This window comes from Dysidea avara, chromosome 5 (assembly GCF_963678975.1).
Source record: "Dysidea avara chromosome 5, odDysAvar1.4, whole genome shotgun sequence".
In the NCBI taxonomy this organism is placed as follows: Eukaryota; Metazoa; Porifera; class Demospongiae; order Dictyoceratida; family Dysideidae; genus Dysidea; species Dysidea avara.
In genome coordinates, this window is record NC_089276.1 from 16,266,940 (window position 1) to 16,274,919 (window position 7,980).

Here is a 7,980-nt window from a genome sequence, read left to right on the forward strand (position 1 = left end):
TAGCTGAACTCTCTACAAGGTAACTTCTTCTAGCTGATCTTTCTACAGGGTGATTTGTTTGTAGCTGAATTCTCTACAGGGAAATTTGTTTGCAGCTGAACTCTCTACATGGTAGTTTCTTTGTAGCTGAACTCTCTACAATGTGACTTCTTCTAGCTGAACTCTCTACAGGGTGACTTGTTTCTAGCTGATCTCTCTACAGTGTAACTTGTTTCTAGCTGAACTCTCTACAGGTTGATTTGTTTGTAGCTGAATTCTCTACAAGGTAACTTCTTCTAGATGATCTTTCTACAGGGTGATTTGTTTGTAGCTGAATTCTCTACAGGGCAATTTGTTTGCAGCTGAACTCTCTACATGGTAGTTTCTTTGTAGCTGAACTCTCTACAATGTAACTTCTTCTAGCTGAACTCTCTACAGGGTAACTTGTTTCTAGCTGAACTCTCTACGGGTGATTTGTTTGTAGCTGAACTCTCTACAAGGTAACTTCTTCTAGATGATCTTTCTACAGGGTGATTTGTTTGTAGCTGAATTCTCTACAGGGCAATTTGTTTGCAGCTGAACTCTCAACATGGTAGTTTCTTTGTAGCTGAACTCTCCACAATGTGACTTCTTCTAGCTGAACTCTCTACAGGATGACTTGTTTCTAGCTGATCTCTCTACAGTGTAACTTGTTTCTAGCTGAACTCTCTACAGGTTGATTTGTTTGTAGCTGAACTCTCTACAATGTACCTTCTTCTAGCTGAACTCTCTACAGGGTGACTTGTTTGTAGTTGAACGATTTGTTTGTAGCTGAACTCTCTACAAGGTAACTTCTTCTAGATGATCTTTCTATAGGGTGATTTGATTGTCTCTACAGGGCAATTTGTTTGTAGCTGAACTCTTTGCATGATTGTTTCTTTGTAACTGAACTCTCTACAATGTGACTTCTTCTAGCATATCTCTCTACATGGCACCAAACACAATATTCAAAGTATCATAAATCTAGATAGGAAACTAATAATGACATGAAATTTTCACCACATAACTATTTTATGGAGAACAGCATATGAGCTGGGTAAAAACCTCTCAAGAGTGACCACTTCTTTGTAGACTGACCACTCAGAATATTGCATGAATAAAGCAAGTGATTCATAATTAAAACTGTGTATTGTGTAATACTAAGTATACACAAGTACCCAATGCATTTTCAAGGATAACAAAATAGAAAAATCAGTAATATTATATAACATGGTAAGTAATGGCATCACAAGTCACAATTAACAAATACTTCAGAAACATGACGATCAGATAACAAAATGTAAAGACCAATATTATTATTAAAATAGGTTTGTTTGGACACTGTTCAGCTTTGTTTGTCACATTGTAAGCACTAAGTATGATAATTATTATATGACACAATGACATCACTATACTACAAAGAGAAATTATATAATAGTTTCTGACCAAAATTACAATCACTGAAGCTGTTATAAAATGGATCAAAACAGCAGTAAATACACCAGAATATAACATCAGGTAAGTGTGAAGCCATGTAAGGCTGTTCAGTCTCCACTTTTGAAAAGATTATGCTCAACCTTGAACATCATGTTGTAATTCCGCGCAAGACAACAAAGTGCTCACCTTCAAACTATACTTGCATCGATGCAGAGGGATGCCTTGAAGCTCAGGGTGATTGTAATGTTGAATTCTGAGCAGTGTTAGATGGCGATTTACCTTTAAAAGGACCATATTTTCGTCGTAATCCAACGTCAATCGTCCTCCAATCAAAAAACACACGGCGAAATCGAAATCAGCATAATACGGTTTGCCCAGGAACACTTTCTTCGTCCTCATCTGCCACAGATTAACGCGGAAACACTTGGAAACTTTGGCTATCACCGGTGCCGTATTCTTCCAATTAGAATTACGTACGCAATTATTTGTATGGGATTCCTATGGGGATTTTTATTTCTCAAACTTTGATTTGACATATTTCAATAAATACCACATGGATTTTAATCCAGTAGAGTGCATTATGAAGTACGAAGCACTGACTACCATTAACTGGAACGGCAGCTTGTGAAACCTTTATTGAAGGTGTGTAATTTAAGTAGCAAAAATATGTGTGAAAAATTGGTTGGTTGGAAATCGCTACTTTATTAGGGTGACTGTTCTATTAGAGTATCTCGATCTCGCATTTGCTACACGTAGTTGCCTTTCGAATCATAACTCAGTGATTTGTAATCCGATTCTTCTGTACTACTGCAAGAACTTTCTATGATGATTATTCCAGCTACATACTGATTTTCAGTTCATTGCTCTAAGCGGTTTGCCTGGTAGACACGAAAACTAATAGTTTTTTTATTCATAAAAATCGATCGCGTAAGTTTGACACAGGTTGGGTTTTGTGTCATATCTCCATGGTCTTTATCCCGATTCCTTTCAAACCACAAAAAGGCACTCCTACGATGGTTGCTCCATCTACATATCAATTTTCAGCTGATTCCTCCATCCAAGGGGTTTACCCTGTAGGCGTGACAGACCTTCGACCTTATTTTATGCAAATAATCGGTAATAACTCCGTGAATGTTCATCGGATTCCTACCAAAGTTGGTACGGAGATCCCTTTAAGTGTGCCAAATTTCAGCCCAATCCGAGCACGCATTCGTGTTTTATGGCGAATTTTGCCAAGTGTGCGAAATGAAGAAGATGAAGAAGAAAAAAACGAAGAAATTAAAACGAAATTTTGTTCGCTCGTATTTCGGAAATGGCTGGATCGATTTTCTTCAAATTTGGTATGTAGACTCCCCTAACTGGGCGGCACGTCTCTAGCAAATTTGGTTCCAATCGGGTAAGGGATCACAGAGCTACATAGGTGTGAAAATTGCGTTTTCTTTCTTCCTGTTGATATACTCACGGTGTGGCGCGCCGGCTTCTTGGGCCGCACGACACACTATCGTGTGTCTTGATATGGTCCACTGAGGTGCTTAATTCTATTACATGTAAAACAGAAGTGTTTATTACAAAGTAACGTAAGTATGGTGCATAAGCAGTGGCGGATACAGGGGGATTGCAATGGTATCAGCTGAACCTTCTCTGAAAACAGTGCGCACCCCAAATTTATTTACGATCCGTTTGGGTGATAACATTGCCAAGAGTTATATATAGTGTATTATATTAGGACTTTTTCTAATGATTAAACTTCATATTTTTGCCTTTGAAATCCGTTCAACAGCAGGTAGTGACCTTTTTTTTTTTTTTTTTTACTTATACCTAGGTTGACATTGCAAGTCCAGGGTGGAATTTCAAAAAGTCTGGATTCTCCCTGACAGTTATTGAAAACTTCCTCAACCTGAATCCCCCTCTGAAAATTTCTAGAACCGCCACTGATAAGTGGTACAGCATCAACAATTTTAGGTTTGCTATTGAAGTCCTAATAAAGCCACAGATTTACTACATTGGGATATCTGCAAATTTTTCACTGGATAAAAGCCAAATATATATCACAGCATGCAGTCATACAGAATTTGTATTATTTTACCGCTGCTGTGATTTAACTATTCCTCTGTTAAGTCATAGCTAGCTATAACAGCTCAAGAACCCATGGGCTATACATTACACAATTTCATCTTAATGAGTACATTCAAAAGGAATTGAAAGTTTAAAGACAGATTGGCACAAATTTTAGTTCCAACCTCAAACCTTCTGTAGTTTGTCAAACCATGAAAACCAACAGTAGGTAATACAGTAATTATGCAGTCGAGTTTTATTGATAATAAAAGAATGATTAGTTGCCATGCCTATAAAGCAAAATGCTTAAAGGAATGAGACAAAAATGGTATATACCCTGTAAGTAGATTACAGTAATCATCATAGAAAAGCCTTCCAATGGTTTAGACATACAGTATAAGACCATTGTAAAATCAAACTACATGTAGCTATATAGTGTGCAATCAAGATACTCTGCAGTCAAGATACTCTGCAGTCACCCTATTATTAGTCTAAGAGCAGTCAGCAAAAAATAAGGTACTATTTATTTATTTAAGAATAAGTCGCTTCATCAGAATGTTCAGCTATACACAAATCACAACCATGTAGCGGGTTCAGTTTCATTACAAATCACTCTGTAGATAGTTGAGTCACACCAAGAGTGAATAATAAAAGAGAGGGTATCTAACGTCAGTATGGTCCATCAAAAAATGAGGGCTTCAAGTCTTTCTGGTTATTATCATACAGTACGGTATTACTGTGTATTAGGAATCATGCAGTTTTGGGTTTTCTTACCCAAAAATATCACCCTAAAACCAGCCTGAAATTTTATAACATCATAGATAATGTATGCGTTCCTAATGGATTGGAAACGCCCATCAACTTATTTTCCTATCCTAGTTATGGTGCACCAATACATTGTGAAATTTGTGACCGGGCCTGCGAAAACAGGGCATGTGGGCACAAACTACACCCCATCACTCTACAGGTCATATCTCAGTACTGGAATAGTATATTTGCATTCTGTAACTTTCATCATGATGCCAGGTAAATGCTTACTAAGAGCTGAAAATTGTAATGCCATAGCATAATGGTACAAAAAGGTATGAGTGATGAAAGTGTGAAAAAGTAGGCAAAAATCACGTGCCCACATGCCCTATTATCGCAGGCCCAGTCACATTTGTTGAGTGGCTGTTTGGCTTTCTCTTGCTTGTTTGAAGGCTGGTTCGAAGGCGTGTACATTCCTTTTACATTGTTTATTGTGTTGGGTTGTGTACTGAACAAGAAAACAGCGTGTCTGTGTGTTCTTGGAGAAATATTGTTTGCGACAGATGACAATGGCAGGTACGCACTAGCTAATAATTCAACAGCAGTACTATTAGCCAACTTCTCATCACCGCATTTACACAACCAAAGAAATGTGTAATACATTGAAATAAATTTTAAGCTACAGTACTGCTCATCTTGAGCTAAACAATAGCACAAAGTAGTGCCTGTTTTCTGAAGTTTTATTGAAGCAGTGGAAATGTACAGCGAAGCAGTGAGTATCTAGCTAGCCTACTACGCTCTACCTGCTACAAGTGGTGTAAACAGCAGCAAAGAAACAACGCTATACACTTTCTGTTTCTTCAGGAAATTTGCACAACCGTTTTGAAACACGTACCATATTTCACCTTTGAACCTGAATTTTCTTACGCTATTGTTTACTACTCTCCAGCGTCCCTACCCAGTCCAGCCTCCAATTAGTGTAGGTGGTAACTAACCCAGCTGTAAACAAGAAACACTAATTTGCTGGTTACAAGAACAGCGAAATCTTCCACCTGTCGAGACCATAAAGTTTACGCGTAGCGAAACGAGGATATCCCATCATAGATATTAGAGTATGATCCCATGACGTCTCTATGTAAATAATACAGGTGTTTCCAATCCATGTGACAAATATTATCTATGATAACAGCTTGGCAGTATTGCGCATAGCCAAGCCCAAAAATTGCTTCAGAGTGACCCCAAACCCTTCCAACAGGTTTCTACAGAATTTTAAAAATTTTCTATTTAACGGAATTTATTCTGACTAACTGATTCCTTCAGCCAAGCATAACTCGACGGGTAGTGCTAAAAGCCGGAACGGAACGGAATGGAACCAATTGGGGCGCGCGCCAAGTAGAAAAATCATTTGAGACGGATTTTACATCGTTTCCAACTGCTACACAGTGACTAGAATCGTGCTGAGTTCATTTCCTTCTACTTATATGCATGCCAGAAATCGCGCTCTCGGAGTGTCTATTTAATGCCTGCCACGTGGCATGTTGTGCTCTTACCAATCCATCAAATTCTGTTCAATCCTGATGTAGAATTGCTTCCTTATCATTCTGAAAGGTAAACTAGTGTAGTATTTTCATGTTGTAGTCGTGTCCAAGTCTTTAGTGACAGCGAGGATGGTTTTCTGAAGTCTGCCAGCATGGGCAATAATTCACGAGAGTTAACCACAGTGTATGTTAGTAGCTGTGAATCATATGCTTGCAGTGCTTACAAAATAATAGGTTAAATGATAGTTTTTCAGCGTAGGTGATTGCAAAACGCATTCGTGCAGTGGGAATTAAATAGAAACTTCGAGCGAGCGATTTCTAGCATGCCTACAAGTAGAAGAAAACTAATTTCAGCACAATTCTAGTCACTATGTAATGGTAAGAAACGGTGTATAATCTGCAAAAACGATTTATTAACTTGGTGCGCGCCCCGTTCCATTCCGTTCCAGCTTTTAGCACTACCCTAACTCGACAATATAAGGCTACGGGCTTAATTTTTCACTGTTCGACGTTGCTTCGTCCCGAGACGTGCATTTTCGCCAACCGCAGTACATACAATGCACATATCATGGACGTACCTATTACCTTTGTGCTCCTTTGTGTTCCAGTTCTTTTTACTGACAACGCAATGTGTCGATTTGCGATATCGCGATACGGCTTCCCTCTGGCTGTGTCATGCTCGAGGTCATGCTTTTTGCCCAAATATAGGGTCCGCAACACGAAAAATGGATATCCTCCAATCAACTGCCTAACTATTGTTATGTGTTAGGCTAAGTGTAACTTGAATAACACCAGCGTGGCAGCCAAGTTTGTCACTTTCGAGGTCACTTTTTTTTTCCTAATTTAATTTATAAATGACAAAAAGCAGAAAAAAGAAAAAGCAGAAACCTACAGAGCCTACACAGACCTACAAAAACACCGCATGGACCGCCAGCATACACACAGCAAAACCCCCGGACAGGGGCCTTAATAGGTCACTTTCGTCTGGTAGCAAACGATACAAATAAATGTCTTAAAATCACGTGATTTTTCGTTGCAGCAGTTCGTAGGGTTCTTCGTATGCCACGATATTCACTCTCAATATTGTTCAAGTAATCTACCACCAACTCAAAGTATTGGTGGTTTGATTTTATTGGTCAGTTTCCGGTGGCAGCATGATCTGTGCAACTTTTTGGCGACAGACAAAATGTTTCTTGCTCTGGAGCACAGGACAAGCAGAGTAGCAACTGCGCCGTGGGTCAGCAATGACCAGTACTAGGTAAAGTACCTGCATGTGGAGTATGGTTATAATTGAAGTTTGTTAGCCATCTGGCTGAGCCATCTATATGCTGAAAATCGGCCAAACTGACGCGACTTTTGCAAAAAATACCAGAATGGTTGATACATCAGTCTCCAACAGCAAGGATACGAAGCCTATAAACACCTAACAATACGACTGTCTCGCCCAGTAAACGAATAGAGTAATCCATTGCATGAAATAGGAACTCACATGATCGAAATTCAAATCGAGGAAATACCCATAAAATTGCTTTCATTTCCGAATAGGAACCATGCAGTGTACTCCTTTTGTAAATATTTGTGTTAATTGATCGCTCAGGCGTGGTCTGGGCTAGTGCAGGTGTGTTTTATGCTGTGATGGCATCATAGGGAGAGTCTCAGACTACTGGATTAATCGAGATGCTGAACCTAATGCACACAAGCTGATTGTCACTTGATTCCAAGCGATTTTAAGGTCATTAGAATAGATTATGGTTGTATTTTCCGAGATTTGAATATCGATCACGTGAGTGTCTATTTCATGCATTGGATTGCTTAATGCGTTTACTGGGCGAGATAGCCGTATTGTTAGGTGTTTACAAGCTTCGTATCCTTGCTGTTGGAGACTGTCTCACTGATGTATCAACCATTCTGGTATTTGTTTGCAAAAATCGCATCAGTTTGGCCGGATTTCAGCATATAGATGGCTCAGTCAGATGGCTAACAAGCTTCAATTATAACCATACTCCGCATACAGGTACTTTACCTAGTACTGGTCATTGCTGACCCACGGCGCAGTTGCTGCTCTGCTTGTCCTGCACTCCAGAGCAAGAAACATTTTGTCTGTCGCCAAAAAGCTGCACAGATCGTGCTGCCACCGGAAACTGACCAATAAAATCAAACCATCAATACTTTGAGTTGGTGGTACACTACTTGAACAATGTTGAGA